This window comes from Hemitrygon akajei, chromosome 5 (genome assembly GCF_048418815.1).
Source record: "Hemitrygon akajei chromosome 5, sHemAka1.3, whole genome shotgun sequence".
Taxonomy (NCBI): Eukaryota; Metazoa; Chordata; class Chondrichthyes; order Myliobatiformes; family Dasyatidae; genus Hemitrygon; species Hemitrygon akajei.
In genome coordinates this window covers 114316561-114336113 of record NC_133128.1, presented here as the reverse complement: position 1 = coordinate 114336113, position 19553 = coordinate 114316561, and the positions used below count along the sequence as shown (strand labels likewise).

Sequence of the window (19553 nt, the reverse complement as noted above, 5' to 3'; positions counted from 1 at the left end):
ACACACACAAAATGCTGGTGGAACACAGCAGGTCAGGCAGCATCTATAAGGAAAAGCACTGTGGACGCTTCAGGCTGAGACCCTTCATCAGGACTAACTGAAAGGAAAGATAGTAAGAGATTTGAAAGTAGGAGGGGAGGGGGAAATACAAAATGATAGGAGAAGACCGGAGGGGGGAGAGGTGAAGCTAAGAACTGGAAAGGTGATTGGCAAAAGGGATACAGAGCTGGAGAAGGGAAAGGATCATGGGACGGGAGGCCTAGGGAGAAAGAAAGGTGGGGGGAGCACCAGAGGGAGATGGAGAACAGGCAGAGTGATGGGCAGAGAGAGAAAAAAGGGGAGGGGGAAATAAATATATCAGGGATGGGGAAAGAAGGGGAGGAGGGGCATTAATGGAAGTCAGAGAAGTCAACGTTCATGCCATCCCTCCTTTTTTTCTTCTCTCTTTGTCTGTTCTCCAGCTCTGTATCCCTTTTGCCAATCACTTTCCAGATCTTAGCTTCATCCCTTCAACGTCAACAGCGCTTCTCCCTATAGATGCTGCCTGGCCTGCTGCGTTCCACCAGCATTTTGTGTGTGTTGCTTGAATTTCCAGCATCTGCAGATTTCCTGGTGTTTGCGTTTTTTAATTCTCTATCTAACTTGTCGTGGTCCTGTCCGGCCCGGGAGTACAGCACTGCGTGTACCTCAAACCAGTCCCCACTGCTGCTTCGGGAGTACCCAACGACTTCATCTCAGGTGGCATTCTTCAGGTGCTCCCATTTCTTTCCCGTGTCGCAGTCTGCGCTCGGGGTGCCTTTGCTGTCCAGCTTCTTCCTCAGTTTGATCTGGACTGGTCTGATGAAAACAATGTTGAAATCTGGAACCTGCTTGAGAAGAAACACTCCTCCCATCAAGTGTTGCTGTCTAGACCCGATGACCAAGCGGCCAAGGCAGAATGCAGATCTGCATGCAGCACCCTCCGAGCCAGACTGACAGAGATCCAAAACTACCAGTGGACTGCCCTAGCGGAATGAACGCAGAACTACACAGACGCTGAGGCAACGTTCGAAACTTCCACAACTTCCTGCACGTAGTGTAGGGTCCGACTTGTCAGATTCAAGCCCTTCTACGCTCATCCAGCGGTTCCAGCCTGCTGACAGACAAGGAAGCCATCACGAGGCAATGGACAGAGGACCACGAGGGCCCTTTCGAGGATAATCGTCAAGTACAAGAAGCTTCCACTGAAATGATACCCCAGCACGAGGTCGGGATTAAGCTTGATGGCCCGCCAACTCTGGATGAGGTCAAAGCCGCTGTTTCCAAGTTGAAATGCCAGAAAGCTCCAGGCATTAATGGGATCCCAGCAGAAATGTACAAAATGGGATTAGGGGCACTTTCCCGAGCAAACTCACAAACCTGTTCACACTCTGTTGGGAGAAAAATTCAGTCCCAAATGACCTTCTCGACACTGTAATCTCCCTGTACAAGAACAAAGGGGAGAAATCTGATTGCTCAAACCACAGAGGTGTTACCCTGCTGTCCGCCGCTGGGAAGTTCCTCGCCAGAATTCTCTTGGACAGAATCATCCCTACCGTTACCGGTGGCAACCTCACAGAGAGTCAGTGCGGATTCAGAGTGAATAGAAGCACACCTGATGTGATTGATGCGCCAGATACAGGAGTGTCGTGAACAGAACATGGGACTGTACGCAGCATTCATTGACCTGACCAAGGCCTTTGATACAGTCAGCCGTCATGGTCTCTGCGAGATTCTGTCCCCAGAAATTCCTAAGCATCCTGCAGCAGCTCTATGAAGGCCGAAGTGGTCAGGTTAAACACAATGGCGACCTATCTGACCCTTTCCCCATCAGTACCGGTGTGAAGCAAGGCTGTGTTTTGGCACCAGTCCTCTTTGCCATTTTTTCAGCATGATGTTACGGGAAGCGAAAGAGACCACCTCAGGGAGCATCTACTTACGGTTCTGCACTGACGGAAATATCTTCAACCTCCGCCGCCTTCCCACCCAAACATAAACCGTGCAAGAGCCCATTCTCGAGCCACCATTTGCGGACGACTCTGCTCTTCTCACGCACAAAGAGGGCTACAGGCTACAGTCACTCAGTTCGCCAAGACTGAAAGGGCTTTTGGGTTCACGGTCAGTGTGAACAAAACAATGATTCTCCATCAGAAGCCCCCTCGTGGCATTTACAATCCACCCTGGACCACCATTGACAGCCACCTTCTCACCACGGTTAAGCAGTTCACCTGCCTGGGCAGCGTCATCTCCAACAACACTACGGTAGTAAGGGATGTTGACAATCAATTCACCAGAGCCAGCAGTGCCTTTGGCCACCTCCAGAAACGTGTGGAAGAACCACCAGCTGATCTGTCCACAAAAATCCAGGTGCACAGGGCTACCGACTTCACAACACCGCTATACGGCTCCGAAGCCTGGGTGTTGCACCACCAGCAAATCCAGTTGCTCGAGCGTTTCCATCAGCGCGGTCTCTGCTTCATCATGGGTATCAGCTGGCAGGATCGTATCCCCAACAATGGGGTCAACTTCCAAGCATTGAAACCATTTTGCTGCTCAGGCAGCCCCGCTGGCCAGGCCGCGTGTCCCACATGGACAACTCCTGGTTACCGAAAGCAGTTCTCTACGGAGGACTCTCTCAGGGCAAGAGAGATCTTGGTGCCCCGCACAAGAGGTACAAAGACCAATTTAAACAGCAGCTCCCTCAGGTATGTAGAGGTCAATGAGTGGCAGCAGCTGGCCTGTGGCAGAGATCGCTGGAGAACACCGATCCGTAGAGCAGCCAAGAATTCTGAGGAATCCAGAAGAGCGACTGCTGAAGAGAAGAGGAGACACAGGAAGGATCCTACAACCCAAGCACCCGCATCCCAGCTGTTCCTGTGTCCCTGCTGCCGGAGTCTGCAGATCCAGAATTGGCCTCTACAGTCACCAACAATTGTGCTGTCGCTGAGAGCAACGGATGTTGGGAATGTCGAGGGTAGAGAGCCGCGAGAAGGGTGTGGGACAGGTGGAAGGAGTGCCAGGGTGGAGGGCTGGCGCAAATGCAGACACACCCAGCCTGAGGCACCAGGCAAGGTCAACTGATCCCAAACAATCAGTTTATTGATCATTACAGAGTGCCTCTCCAGTGTTTCCCATTCTCTCTCTCTCTCCTCTCCCTTCCCCTTTTCTCAACCTCTCCGTCTCCTTCAGTCTACATCAGAATCAAGCTCATCACCACATGATGAAAATTGTTTCTTTTGTTGTACAGTACAGTTGAAAACAAAATTATTACTGTACTGTGCAAAAGTCTCAGGCACCCTAGCTATATATATGTGCCTAAGACTTTTGCACAGTTCTGTATGTGATGGAATGTTGTAGAAGGGAGTTAGCTCTGTGTGTGACCTCAGGAGTGTGTGATGAGACACTGTGGAGGGAGCTTCACTCTGTGTCTGACCCTGGGAGTGTGTGATGGGACGATGTGGAGGGAGCTTCACTCTGTGTCTGACCCTGGGAGTGTGTGATGGGATGGTGCAGAGGGAGCTTCACTCTGTGTCTGACCCCGGGAATGTGTGATGGGACAGTGTAGAGGGAGTTTCACTCTGTGACTGACCCTGGGAGTGTGTGATGGGACACTGTAGAGGGAGCTTCACTCTGTGTCTGACCCTGGGAGTGTGTGATGGGACGGTGTAGAGGGAGCTTCACTCTGTGTCTGATCCTGGGAGTGTGTGATGGGACAGTGTAGAGGGAGCTTCACTCTGTGTCTGACCCCGGGAGTGTGTGATGGGACGGTGTAGAGGGAGCTTCACTCTGTGTCTGACCCTGGGAGTGTGTGATGGGACAGTGTGGAGGGAGCTTCACTGTGTCTGACCCTGGGAGTGTGTGATGGGACAGTGTAGAGGGAGCTTCACTCTGTCTGACCTTGGGAGTGTGTGATGGGACAGTGTAGAGGGAGCTTCACTCTGTGTCTGACCCTGGGAGTGTGTGATGGGACAGTGTAGAGGGAGCTTCACTGTCTGACCTTGGGAGTGTGTGATGGGACAGTGTGGAGGGAGCTTCACTGTGTCTGACCCTGGAGAGTGTCGTCAGTCAGTGTAAAGGGAGCTTCACTCTGTGGTTGACTCTACTCCTTGCTTCCCTACCTGGCCTCATCTGCCCTTCATTCCTCCTCCATACCTGGCTCCACATATCACCTGCCAGCCCTTGCCTCACCCTCTCTTCTACCACCTGTTACCCCTCTACACTCTCAACCAGAAATGTCGATCCCCCCTCTGCCCCCATAGAGACTGCCTGACCTTGAGTTTCTTCAGCAGTTTGTGGATTACATAGAGGATTTTTCATTCAATTTGGGTGTGTCTCCACATTAAAGCTTCTATATAAATACAAGCTGTGGCTATAGTAGTCAATACATTCCCATATTTAGACCAGATGGGCTTAGGACCGTAACAAGGAAACTCACCCAGGGTTGGAGATCACTGGTGTGAGGATGCTGAACACAGAAATTCTCAGTTTCTCACTAACGACAAACCTGGGCTCCCCACCACCAGGGACATCTTCAAAAGGTGGTGCCGCAAGAAGGGAGCGTCCATCAAAGAACCCTCACATTCTGGGACATGCCCTCTTCCTGTTACCCCTATCGAGGAATAAGTACAGAGCCTGAAGACCCACATTTAATGTTTTAGGAATAGATTCTTCCCCCTATCAGATTTTGGAATGGCCTGTAAGCCCATGGATATGACCTCACTGCTCTTCTTTCATGCTACTGATTTAATTCTTTTTATTGTAACTAATAGTAGTTTGTTATACCTGCATTGTACCCCTGCCACAAACACCAAGTTTCATGACTGATGTCAGTGACAATAGACTTCATTGTGATCCAGCCTCCCCACCATTACCTTCAGAAAACAGGCACAATCTTGCACCTTATGGATTCGATTCCCCTCCCACCTTGCCATAGGGTCATAAAGGTTGGCCCTCTGACCCAACTCATCCATGCCAACCAATAAACTTACCTGAGCTGCTCCGAACTGCCCATGGTTAGCCCGTAGCCTTCCGAACTAGGGGTTCTCAACCTTTTTTTATGCCATGGACCAATAGCATTAAGCAAGGAGTCCACACACACCCATTTGGGAACCTCTGCTCTAAACCTTCCCTATCCATGTACCTATCCAAATACCTTTTCAATGTTGTTAATGTACCTGCCTCAGCCACTTTCTCTGGCAGCTCACTCAATACACCGACCACTCATTTGATGAAGAAGTGTTTTTTTTTTAAAAAGAGAACTTGGCTTTTTTGTCACAGGTACATTGAAAATTGAAGTACACAGTGAAATCAGTTGTTGTGTCTAAGGGTGTACGAGGGGTGGGGTGGGGGGGTGGCAGCCCCCGTGGGTGTTGTCATAGTATGCCTACATAGTTGATACTCAAGTTCCTGTTAAACCTCTCCCCTGTCACCTTAAACCTATGCTCTCTGGTTCCTGATTCCCCGACTCTGAGAATAAAACGACTGTGCGCAGTGCAAGGAATTCAGGTCACATTGTGCGCAATGCAACCTCTGGGAAGATAAGTAATTCATAAAGATTTGCATAAATCTGCACAGGTTAATTAGGTACCATAATTATCCAGTCAGAGTGTCTCCTGTGAAACTGCAACAGAGATTAGCTTCCATCCACTTAATCCGCACTCTTTTCAAATAGTAATCTTCCTGAACTCTATTTTCCTAATTTCTTGTCAGTATTTTGCACCAGTGATCGGGGTTCAGTTCCTGCTGCTGTCTGTGGGGAGTTTGTAGGTTCTCCCTGTTACCCAATGGGTTTCCTCCCATTCTCCAAAAATGTACGGGTTAGTAGAGTAATTGATCACAAGGTTGCAATTGGGCAGCGTGGGCTCGTTGGGCTGGAACCATGCTGTATCTGAATGTAAAATAAAATAATTTCTGAAGAAGATTGGCGTTGCATTTCCGTCAAAAGTCATGCAAATTAGGAGCACGACTAGGCCATTCGGCCCCTCGAGTCTGTTCCACCATACTACAAAGACTGAAGCAACCACTGTGCAAAAAATTAAATAAAACAGATAAACAAATAATACAGAGAACATGAGTTGTAGAATCCTTGAAAGTGAGTCCACAGGTCTTGGAGGCAGTTCAGAGTTAAGGCGAGTGAAGTTATCCACGCTAGCTCATGAGCCTGATGGTTGAAGGGTAATAACTGTTCCTAAGCCCGATGGTGTGGGATCCAAGACTCCTGTACCTCCTTCCTGATGGCTGCAGTGAGAAGAGAGCATGGCCTGGATGGTGGAGGTCCTTGATGATGGATGTTGCATTCTTGTGGCAATGTTTCTTGTTGATGTGCTCAATGGTGGAAGAGAAAACATCCCCCTCACATCTGCCACTTCAATATCCCTTAGGACCTTATGTTTCAAGTCTCAAATAAGAATGAATCGGAATACGAGGAGGAGATAGAGGGCCCACCGACGTGGTGTCAAGAAACAACCCGTCCCTCATTGTTAACAAAGCAAAAGAGCAGATCATTGACTTCAGAAAGGAGGGAGTTCTACAACAACAGTGTTGAGGTTGGAGCTTCAAGTTTCTAGAAATATACATCACCAAGTCTATTCTGGTCCAACCAAGCTCACCAATACCTCTCCTTCCTCAGGAAGCTAAAGGAATTTGGCATGTACCCATTTACTCTTGCCAATTTTTTATCAAGGAACCTCAGGAAGTAATCCATTTGGACGCATGAAGGCTTCTATGGCAACTGTTCTGCTCGTGAGTGATGTGGCCACAAAAAACTGTGGAGTTGTGAACACAGCTCAGCAAATCTCAAAAATTCCAAAATCAGTGGTGCAAAAGGACTTGAAAATCCTCACGCCAGATTCCCTAAAGTTTAATTCGCAGGGCAAGTAGGTGGAAAGGAAGGCAAATGTAATGTTCGCATTCATTTCAAGAGGACTAGAATATAAAAGCAAGGATGTAATGCTGAGGCTTTATAAGGCTCTGGTCAGACTGCACGGAGTATTGTGAGCAGTTTTGGGCCCCTTATCTAAGAAAAGATGCTCTGGCATTGGAGAGGGTCCAGAGGAGGTTCACAAAAATGATTCTGGGAATGAAAGGATTAATGTATGAGGACCATTTGATAACTCTGAGCCTGTACACTCTGGAGTTTAGAAGAAAGAAGAGGGAATTGAATAGAAACCTATTGAATATTAAAAGGCCTAGATTGAGTGGACTTGGAGAGGATGTTTCCCATAGTGGGGCAGTCTTGGCCCAGAGGCACATCCTCAGAATACAGGGACATTCATTTGGAACAGAGATGAAGAGGAACTGCTTTTGCCAGTGGGTGGTGAATCTGTGGAATTCATTGGCATGGACAGCTATGGAGGCCAAGTCATTGGGTATGTAAAGCAGAGGCCAATAGGTTCTTGAACAGTAAGGGTATCAAATGCTACTGAGTAAAGACAGAAGAACCTGGTTGAGAGGGATAATAAATCAGCCATGATGGAATGGCCGAGCAAACTCGATGGGCTGAATGGCCTAAATCTGCTCCCACTGAATGTTTTATTGAAACTAGCCTCCCCTCATGGACTCTGTCTACACTTTTCACTGCCTTAGTAAAAGAGCCAGCATAATCAAAGACCCACCCCGGACATTCTCTCTTCTCCCATCAGGCAGAAGAGACAACAGCCTGAAAGCACATACTGTATCTGCAGGCTCAAGAACAGCTTCTTTCCTGCTGTTATCCGACTCTTGAATGGACCTCTTGTATGATAAGATTGACTCTTGGCCTCCTTGATTATGATGTTGCACTTTATCATTCACCTGCATTGCACTCTCAGCAGCTGCTACACTTTATTCTGCATTATTATTGCTCTACTTTGTCCTAGCTCAGAGCACTATGTAGTGATCTGATCTGTATGAATAATATGCCGCACATTTTTCACTGCATCGCAGTACATGTGACGATATTAAGCCAATTCCAACACTCAGTTTACAGGTCATATTGCACGATTGGCTCCTTGTGCAGTCTAGGTAAGGCTGGCCAAAAAGCCATTTTCATTGGCATATGCAGGAATGTCCTTCATTGACTGCATCTACAACACCGTCTGTACTAGGATGATGCCTGGATTAGAGAGCGTGTCTTATGAGGAGAGGCTGACCAAGATAGGGCTTTTCTTTTTGGAGCACAGGGGATGAGAGGTGGCTTGATAAGAGTGTAAGATGATGAGGCATAGATTGAGTCGATAGTCAGAGGTATTTTCCAGGGCAGAAATGGTTGATATGGGGGGGGGGGGCACAATTTTAAGGTGATTAATGGAAAGTAATGAGGGGAACGTCAGAGGTAAGATTTATTTTTACTCAGAGAATGGCGGGTGCATGCAACATGCTGTCAGGGATAGTATTTCAGGCAGATACATTAGGAACACTTAAGAGACTCTTAGATAAACACATGAATGACAGAAAGATAGAGGGTTACGTAGGAGGGAGTGGTTAGGTTGATCTTAGAGTGGGCTAAAAGATCGGCACAACATCGTGGGCTGAAGGGGTTGTAACGTATTCTAAGTTCTATGGTCTATGTAATGTTTTGATCTGCATGAACAGTACAGAAGACAAGATTTTCACTGTATCGAAACAATGACAAACCAATTCTAATACTCAGTTTACAGAGCATGGTGTGAGATTGGCTTTTTGTCTAGACCAGACAAGACTGGCCAAATAGCCTTTCTCTTGGCGATAATATCCCCTTGACTGACTGTGGCACCTGCCAGAAGTTGATTTTAGTGTGTCACTGACTTTGGACAGGCAGGTCCAACAAGCCCAGGCAGCTCCCTGTTGCCAGATTGAACCCGGGAGCCCCAGGCATTATTAAATTACCAGAATACTGCAAATTGCTAAAGGCCATTTAGACTTTGTTTTATTCCCATCAATTCAAACAAGCCACTTTGTAAATTGTTGCTGTGGAACATTAATCAGACTCACCCGGTCTGACACATGGTGGATCAATAAGATATATTCCTTTTTAAACAAGATGTACTTTGAAAGGTCTTGTCATCTATGCCTCATTTATCTCCGCCTCCTGTGTTCACGAACATACGCTTAACAATGTCTGGATTTTTAAACTTTGTTTTCTTGGATTTACCTCTTCCTACCTCTACAACATCCTCCGTGCCCACAGCCCAACAGAAAAAGGAAGCTGCAAAGTCTTTACTTTCTTCAGAGGTTACGTAGGTCCAGCTTATCACCAAATACTTTAAGCATACGTACTGTTGAAAGTATCCTGGCCGTGGTTGTATCACAACTGGTATGGCAATTTGAATGCAGAACAGGAGTATACAGCAGGAAGCTGCAGAGAGCAGTTCACTCAGCCCAATGCATTACGGGCACATCCCACTCCACAAGAGGTCGTATCTACCGGCTCAAGAATGCATTATCAAATAACCCCATCCTCTCACAGCTACCATCGGGCAGGAAGTACAGAAATTTAAAGTCCCACACCACCAGTTTCAAAAACAACTACTTCCCTTCAACCATTCAGTTTTTGAACTAACCAGCACAACCGGAATCACTACCTCAGTTTAGCAACACTTCGATCACTTTCTACTAAAATGAATCAGAATTAGGTTTATTAAATTTGTTGTTTTGAAGCAGCAGTATGGGGCAATACACAAAAAAACTATGCCATAATAAGAAATATAACAAATAAGTAGTTCAATCACAAACCTGAGAAAATCTGCAATGCTGAAAATCCAAAGCAACACACACAAAATGCTGGAGAAACTCATCAGGCCAGGCAGTACCTACGAAGCATAGTCAATGATTCATCAGGACTCCTCAGTAAGTAGTGCTGTTTTTGTTCACATTGTGTGCTTTCTTGCAATTTATGTACAATTTATGTTTAATTTATGCACTTCTTATGAACGTTGTGTATCTGAAACTCTGTACCTGTGACAATGCTGCACGTTTTTCAATGCACCTGTGCACACACGTACTTGTGCATTTGACAATAAACTTGAATTTCACACTTCACATCTCCACCAACCTTCATGTCAGCTGTCAACTTACTAACTCCACTTCCTCGTCCAAGTTCTTTATAAAAATCATGGTGAGCAGAGGTTGCAGAACAGATCCCTGCGGTCACTAACTTCCAGACAGAAAATGCTCCATCAACAACTATTCTCTGCCTTCTGTGGGCAAGCTAATTCCGGATCCACACAGCAAGGTTTCCCTGGACCCGTGCCTCCTTTGTGAATGAGCCTGCCACTGGGAACCGTATCAAACTCCTTTCTAAAATCCAGTGGATATTTATCATACCACTCGGTGGTATATGACATTCGGTCCATAGAATTTGCTCTGCCATTTCATCATGGCTGATCCAATTTTCCTCTCAGCCCCAATCTCCTGCCTTCTCCCCTTACCTCTTCATGCCCTGACCAATCAAGAATCTATCAACCTCTGGCTTATATATAAAGACTTGGGCCTCCACAGCTGCCTGTGGCAAAGAATTGCACAGATTCACCACTCTCTGACTAAAGATATTTCTCCGCATCTCCGTTCTAAAAGAACACCTGTCCATTCTGAAGCTGTGTCCCCTGGTCTTAGACTATCCCACCATTGGAAACATTCTCCCCACATTCACTCTGTCAAGGCCTTTCATCATTCGATAGGTTTCAATGAGGTCACCACTCATTTTTCTGAATTCCACTGAATACAGGCCCAGAGCCATCAAACATTCTTCATGTGACAAGCCTTTCAATCCTGGAATCATTTTCATATGTTTCAAGATCACATGATAAATAAATCTGAATAAGAAACATTGACTGTCCATTTCCCACAGACACTACCTGACCTGACGATTCCTCTGTTCAAAGTAAGTTCATTATCAAAGTAAAAATGTCACCGTATACTACCTTGAGATTAATTTTCTTGCAGGTATTCACAGTAGAACAAAGAAATACAATAGAATGAAGTCTGACAAACAACCAATGTGCAAAAAACAAACTGCAAATACAAAATAATAATAATAAATGAATAAATGATTACGTAATATTGAGAGCATGAATTGTAAAGTCCTTGAAAGTGAGTCCATAGGCTGTGGAATCAGTTCAGATTTGTTGGGAGTTCAGGAGCCTGATGATTGAAGAGTGGTGGGGGACCCAAGGCTCCTGTACCTCCTTTCCAAAGGAAGCAGTGAGAAGAGAGCGTTGCCTGGACGATGGACACTGCTTTCTTGTAGATGGCAAGCCCAGTCTCTCCAACTCCCCCATTCCAGTAACACTCCTCTGCACTCTCTCCACTATATAATCTTCACTTCTTTTTATCAAGTCTCCAAAAAAAAAATTGGCAAGTGATGCAGAAAAGGCTTGGAAAATGTCAGAGTCTGATGGTTGTCATAGAAACTGGCATCTTTTGCCTTTCTTGAGTAACTATATTTTTCCACAGAATTAGTCACGACCAATCCACTGACTCATGCACCCCTTCTCTGACCTGTACTCTCTCAGACAACTCAAATCCAAATCGTTGGCCCCAAGATTGGAAAGTTCATAAATCCCTCTGTTCTTCTCCTCTCAAAATGAATATTCATACTGTTTAAAATCCAGTAACTTCTGCAGGACAGCAAAGCTCTCTCAATACGCACTGTTGGAGCACTACACTGTGGGATGGGCTGTATTGAGACAGCACCACACTGTGGGAGGGGGTACTGAGGGAAAATTGTACTGTGTTGTGCCGACCTTTCAACCTACTCTAAGATCAATCTAACCCTTCCTCCCACATAGCCCTCCATGTTTCTTTCATCTATGTCTCTTAAATGTTCCCGATTTATCCTCCCCTACCAGCATGTAGTGAGTTGGGGGCATGCTATGTTGGCATGGAAGCATGGTGACTCTTGTGGGCTGGACCCCGCACAGTCAGACTGTGTTGCTATTGATGCAAAGTGACGCATTTCCTTGTATGTTTCAATGCACACGTGACAAACAAAGCTAATAAGACCATGAGACTGATTTATCAACCCCCTCAACCCCATTCTCCTGCTTTCTCTCCAGAACCTTTGACACCCATATTAATCAACATCCACTTTAAATATATCCAATGACTTGGCCTCTGCACTGTCCGTGGCAATGAATCCACAGATTCAGCATCCTCCGGCTTAAGATATTCTTCCTCATCTCTGTTCTGTTCTGAAGCTGTGCCCTCGGGTTCTAAACTTTAATCTTCCTCTTTATACAGTCGGCCCTCCTTATCCGCAAGTTCCGCATGCTCGAATTCAACCAACCACGAATCGAGAAAACCCGGAAGTGCTCTTCCAGCACTTGCTGTTCGAGCATGTACAGACTTTTTTCTTGTCATTATTCCCTAAACAATGCAGTATAACAACTATTTACATAGCATTTACATTGTATTAGATATTATAAGTAATGTACAGATGATTTAAAGTATACGGGAGGATGTGCGCAGGTCATCGTGGATTGAGATCGAAAAAAATCAGAAGTTCTCTTACTAAGTAAGTCAGAACAACTACATCCAGTATTATTTAGCGTCAGTTAGTCAAAAATTTGTCTTAGAAAATAGTATATATTTGACTTTCCTATGCATATAAAACACTTAAGAAACGTATGTATTTCAATAATTAAACCACTGCGTTGCTTAGTAATAATTGTAGCTTTCATCGGGGCAGGGCCTTTCTCACTTTATCCTTTAAAATTGTTCCGATCGTTGACCGACTGTAGCCTAACGCTTTTCCAATGACGGATGGCGTTTCACCTCTTTCCGATCGCTTTATTATTTCCACTTTATTTTCCAATCGTGATTGTGATTATTTTGGTGAACAGAAACACTGTGGATTCAGAGCTCCGCCGGGTCCTAAAGACCACCGCTCTGAGACAGGTTAGATAAGGTCAGGGGTTCCACTGGGTCCTAAAGTCCACCGCACTGAAACAAGTTAAATAAGGGACTTGAGCATCCGCGTTTTTGGTGTCCGCGAGGGATGGACCCCTCACGGATAAGAAGGGCCAACTGTACAGTGAAAAACTGGTCTTGCAAAGAGTTCATACAGATCAGATCACAACAGTTCATTGAGGTAGAACAAAGGGAAAACAATACCAGAATCTAGAATCACATGGATCACGTATCAGCCAGACCAGGTAAGAATGGTGACATACCCCCCCCGAAGGATGTTGGTGAACTGGATGGATGTTTACAACACACAGGTAGCCATTATTCCTAATGACTAGTTTATTTTTTCTTAAAAAGTATCCAAATTGCTAATCTTGTAACTCCCGGTTTAAGATGGCACTACTGAAACAACAGCTTACTGGTAGTTTGAAAGGCAAGAAGTTATAAGAGCTTTTCCGAAGTAAATTGTGGTAAACCATCACAGCAAACAATGAAGCAAGCAAGCAAATGCACAGCTGATTGGAGGGAAGAGCCGTGCTGGTGCACTGCAAAACTGAAGGGTAACATGTTCAATACGGGGCTGCAGATAGGAGCTGTTGTGAGCGACTGGGAGAGGACGAGTCAAAGCTGAGGTACGCGCTTGTATTGCTCTCAGCGCTGAGCTGATTTGGAGAGGTCAAGGGTGGCTTCGGGCTGGGCAGCAAGGCCTGGGCCCAGAGCATACTGCTGATCAGTGAGGTCCAGGACCAGAGCACGTCACTGTGGTGGGGCATGTGTGAGGCATGATCCACTCTTTGGACAATTTAAGTGCCTGCCCATATGGACTACTAAGTCAGAGTGTCGGAACTGGAGGTGAGGGTCAGGCAATTTCGCGCGGAGGCTGAGAGACTGCTTCGTGCCTGTGAGCTTAGTGGCAATTTTCCCCAGTAATATGATGAACTGAGACTGAGGCTTTGGGCCTACTTCAGGAATTTGGATCCAATCTGGTTCAGAATGCTGTTGCTTGCTTCTATTGTTTGCATGATGTGTGTTTTTATTCCTCTTTCTCTGTGCATTGGGTGCTGGTCTTTATTTATTTTTAATCGGGTTTCTTGTTTTGTGGCTGCCTGTAAGCAGACAAATCTCAAAGTTGTATAGTTTATACATACTTTGATAATAAACGTATTTTGAATCTTTGATTGCTCACTGAATTATTAATTGAATTTAATTTCTATATCTGCCATGGGCAAATTATTTTATTTTTTATTTAGGGATACACACTGTAACAGGCCCTCCCGGCCCAATTACAACCACATGACCATTTACCAACCCATACACAGTTGGAACGTGGGAGGAAACCGGAACACCCAGAGATAGTGAGGTAGCGTCCATGTGTTCATGGTCCGTTCAGAAATCCGATGGCGGAGGGGAAGGCGCTATTCCTGAAATGATGCGCTATTCTCATCATTTCATACACCTCTATCAGGTCACCTCTCATCCTCTCTCACTCCAAGGAAAAAAGGCCGAGTTCACTCAACCTATTCTCATAAGGCATGCTCCCCAATTCAGGCAACATCCTTGTAAATCTCCTCTGCACCCTTTCTATAGTTTCCACATTGAAAGATACAGTGAAATGTATCATTTGTGTCAAATCAAATCAATAAGGATTGTGCAAGTGTTTGTGCATTTCTGGCTCTAACATAGCATGCCCACAACTCACTTCTCCTAACCCATTAACCTTTGGAGCGTAGAAGGAACCAGAGCTAAGGAGGCATCAAAGATTATGGAGAGAAGGCAGGAGAATGGGAGTTGAGAGGGAAAATAAATCAGCCACGATGGGTCACAGGGCCTAATTCTGCTCCTAGAATTTGTCTCATGGCTATGACGAGGTACACTGAGATCAAAAGTTCATTTTCAGCATGTCAGAGTCCATTCAAGAGTCTTGCAACAGTGGCACAGGAGCTTTCCTTGAGTGCGGTAGTGCGTGCCTCATTGTTCACCTCAGAACCAAAGAGGAACCGATTCATACTCAACGGACCATTGAAGAAACGGAAGCATTGTCCTTTACTCAGACTGGCTCACGTAGTACACACACTCACACACAATTCCCCCTGTTGCAATCTGGATACTTTCCTCTCTAATTTGAAATGAGCCAGCTCACAATTAGCACATCAATGCTTTCTGTGTGATTAATTCTTTTTATAGAGATTGCAGGAGCTTCTTGACACTCGCATAAACATCCAGAAATCATGTCCTGATTAATTGTTCAACGGCTCCACAGGACACCGAGTGCAAAGTCTTAACCAAACACAGCACAATGGCAAAGAGGGCAGCGCAGTACCATAGCAGTTAATGTAACACTGTTACATCAGGGTTCGATTTCTACCCCTCTCTCTGTATAGAGTTCATACATCTTTCCCCATGACCGTGTGGGTTTCCTCCCACATTCCAAAGATGTACAGCTTAGGGTCAGTGGGTTGTCGCCATCCTCTGTTGGCACCAGAAGCACGGCGACACTTATCAGCTGCCAAGCACAACCCTTGATCATTTGATTTGACACATTTCACTGTCTTTACCTGTCCTTTCATTGGCTACATAGAACATGTTAACTACGTAGAACAGGCCATGTTCAAAGCCTTTCCTAGTAACGCTCCCCAACTCTTCCTCCGCTACATTCACAACTGCATCGGCGGTGCTTCCATCTCGTCAATTTCATCAACTTTGCCTCCAACTTCCACCCTATCCTTTAATTCACTTGTTCCATTTCTGAGACCTCTCTCCTGTTTCTCGATCTCTGTGTCTCCATCTCTGGAGACAAACTATTGACCGAGATCTTTTATGAACCTACCGATTCCCACAGCTAACTTGACTATACCTCTTCCCACTGTCTCCTGTAAAAATACTATTCCCTTTTCTCAGTTCCTTCATCTCTGCCACATTGCCAAACGTTATGTGGATTTTCTGGTGTAGTCTGTTTTGTCGTGTGCTTTTGTGATATCATTCTGGAGGAACGTTGTCTCATCTTTTAGCTGAATTGCATTTGTGGTTTCTAAATGACAATAAACTGAAACTGAACTGAACTGATCTGTTCCAGGATGCAGCTTTCCATTCAAGAACATCTGAGACGTCCTTCTTCAAAGAACAAGGGTTCCCTTCCTCCACCAGTGATGCTGCCCTCATCCGCATCTCCTCCATTCCCGAACGTCTGCACCCACCCCACCTTCCCGCCACCTTAACTGTGACCGAGTTCCTCAACTTTACCTACGAGCCTCCACGTCCAATACATCATTCTCCACAACCTCCGCCATCTCTCCAAAAGGATCCTACCACCAAACATACTATTAGCTCCCCCCACCCTGCCCACTTTCCACAGGAATCACTCCCTCCGTCACTCCCTTATACATTCATTCCTCCTGGCACTTATCCCTCCATGCGGCCAAAGTGCTACACCCGCCCATTCACCTCCTCCCTCACCTCCATTCCGAGTCCCAAACAGTCCTTTCAGCTGAGGCAACACCTCACCTGTAAATCAGCTGGGGCCGTCTATTGTGTCCAGTGCTCCCGATGTATCCTCCTCTACATTGGTGAGACCTGTTGTAAATTGGGGGACCACTTTGTCAAGCACTTCTGCTCCATCCGCCAAAAATGGACCTTCCTGGTGGCCATATATTTTAATTCCAATTCCCATTCTGACATGTCGATCCACGGCCTCCTCTTGTGCCATGATGAGGTCACCCTCGTGTGGAAAAGCAACACCTTGTATTCCGTCTGGGTAGCCTACGTGCTGATGGCATGAATATCGATTTCTCTTTGCCCCCTCTCCCTACCCCCTTCTATTCCCCATTCTGGCCTATTACCTTTTCTCACCTGCCCATCACCTCCTCCAGGGTCCCCTTCTCCTATGGTCCATTCTCCTCTATCAGATTCTGCCCTCTCCAACCGGCTTTACCCGTCATCTTTTAGCTGTCCTCCTTCCCTCTCCCCCCACCATCTTCCCCCTTTCCAGAAGGTTTCGGACCGTATCATCAACTCTTTATCCCTCCCCATAGACACTACCTGACCTGCTGAGCTCCTCCAGCATTTTGTGTCTGTTACTTTACATTTTGTTGCGTGTTTTGATGTACATGTCACAGATAAAGCTAATTTTTATAAGGCATTTGTCAGCCCACATTTGGAGTATTGTACTTTCTCTAGAAACAGTAACCCAAACACTGTATTAGGCACAGGAGCGCAGCAGTTAGTAAGTTGTGCACATGTGGTGTTGGTGACATCTGCGTACTTCACCCAGCATAATCCTCGCTGATTTGATTTGACACAAGTGTCACATTTCACTGCATGCTTCAATGTAAATATGACAAATAAAGCTAATCTCTGAAACAAAACTCCAAACATAGGCCACTTTGACAAGTATTGCCTTAAAAAAGTGACACCCTCATTAAGGATCCCATCACCCAGGACATACTCTTTTCTCATTCTCGAGGGGGTGGCACAGGAGCCTGAAGACACACACTCAGAGTTTCAGATCCAGCTTCTTCCCCACTGTAATCACATTTCTGAATGGACAATGAACCCATGAACACTACCTCACTCTTTTTGTGCTACTTATTGAATTTAATTCATTTCTTATTGTAATTTATAGTTTTTATTATCCACTGCACTGTACTAATTGCCACAAAACAACAAATTTCATGACATGTCAATGATACTAAACATGATTCTGTTTCAGCTCCAGGAACAGAGACACAGTCATCAAAAACTGCCCTAGTTCAAGCCCAAACATCCACTGCTTTTTGTTCCCGTTATAGGGAATCCTAATGAAGCAGCAACTTTACAGCCAATCACTCTTTTCCTGCTTAATAACCATATCCCAAATATCTCATAAATAACTGAGTTATTTCATAACCCTCAAATCACCCCATAAATGACATCTGAAAGTGCTCATAATTCTCATCCCAAATTACCCATAGAAAATATCACAAAGACATCTGCTCCTCGGTGTACATATGCAGCTGCTTATTAGGCCATAAGAGACAGGAGCCGAATTAGGCCATTCGGCCCATCAAGTCTGCTCTGCATTCTATCATGGCTGATTTATTATCCCTCTAACCCCATTCTCCTGCCTTCTCCCCATAAACTTTGCCACCTTTAGTAATCAAGAACCTATCAACCTCCGCCTTAAAAATACCCAATGACCTGCCTCCACAGACACCTGTGGCAATAAATTACACAGACTCACCACTCTCTGGCAAAAGAAATTCCTCCTCATCTTTGTAATTTGAGTCTTGTGCCCTCTGGTCCTAGACTCCCCTACTATTAGAAACATCCTTTACATATCCACTCTATCTAGCTCTTTCATATTTGGGCGGTATCAACCTCTGCTTTAAATAAACCCTGGCACCTGGACTAAATCTTCTCTGTAGCTGTGACACTTTATTCTACAACAACAGTCTGTTGGAGGAGCTCGGCAGATCTATCTAGGCCTTGATAAGTTTCAATGAGATCCCTCTTCTTTTATTCCAAATTTAGTGAGCACACGCCTGAAGCCGTCAAACACTCTTTACATGTTAACCCTTTCTTTCCCAGGATCATCCTCAGGAACTGCCTCGGAACCCTCTCCAATGCTAGCACATCATTTTGTCGATAAGAGGCCCGGAACTGCTCACAATGCTCCAAGTGTGGTCCGACTAATGCCTTTTTAAGCCTCAGCATCACATCCTTGCTTTTATATTCCAGTTTATAAATGGTATCTGTTGTTCTCCCTACCAGCCAGTGTATCAGAGACAGTATTATACAGCACAATTGTGGATTGATTTGCTGGGGGCTGAATGCTTTCAGATGTGACCTCAAGAGCCTTGTAGCCATTGTTAAATATCTGATTAAATGACTCTTGGAATCCTTCGACCCAAGGGAGTTTCTCGTTATCAGAATCTCTTTTAAACGTCATTCCAGGACAGTTGAGCTGCAGAGGAATCTAAACTAAGCCAGCTCCATCAAGGGCACAGTCCTCCCGAGTTTCGAGGACATCTTCAAAAGATGACAAGCTAAAGAAGGCAGCATTCATCATTAAAGACTCCCACCACAAGAACATGGCCTCTTCTCGTTACTACTGCCAGGGAGGTGGTACAGGAGCCTGAAGGCTCACAATCAATTTAGGAACAGCTTCTTGCCCTGATTTCTGAATGGACATGTTCTCCCCCTTTTGCACCATGTGTTTCTTGCTGCAGTTTTTAGCCATCCGATGTCTTTACAGTGCATTGCTGCCACAAAAGCCTCACATTTCCCATGTCCTGTTTCTGAGGCAGTAAAACAACTCGAGGTGTTTCATGTTCAAGAAGAACAAAATAACTCATTTATTGAGCTCCAAAAACTGATCACGAAATGCGGGAACAGAACTTCGCTTAATTATGTCGTCATGTCAGACCAGCCTCTTAAAGTGAACCCCAACCCACCATCTGTGGTTGTGAATTATGTACGTTTCCACCAGTTACATTGCCCTACACAGCCCCCCCCCCCCCCCCCAGAATTCATGAAAACTGGCATTGTGAGCCCTGCATTCCTGTATAGGCTCAGGCCATCATGTTCCACGGGTGGAGGAACAGAAGGTGCCTCTGGCTCGTCCAGAGATGTGCGGACACTCTCATGGTCATGTCGTGATGGTAGGGGAATCCTCCGCATCTTGGTGAGCCGGTTTAAGG

At 45.7% G+C, this 19553-nt stretch overlaps 1 protein-coding gene across 11 annotated transcripts in view; it reads right to left on the bottom strand.

Moving 5' to 3' along the window:
• Positions 1-19553, bottom strand: part of tmem198ab (transmembrane protein 198ab) — a 103909-nt gene that overhangs the window by 29251 nt on the left and 55105 nt on the right. Inside the window, exon 3 of one of the 11 annotated variants that reach the window (XM_073046215.1) lies at positions 9709-9785. The exons of the other annotated variants lie outside the window; for them this stretch is intronic. The gene's annotated coding sequence lies outside the window, so the exon portion shown is untranslated. The remainder of the gene's footprint in view (positions 1-9708; positions 9786-19553) is intronic. 11 annotated transcript variants of the gene reach the window in all.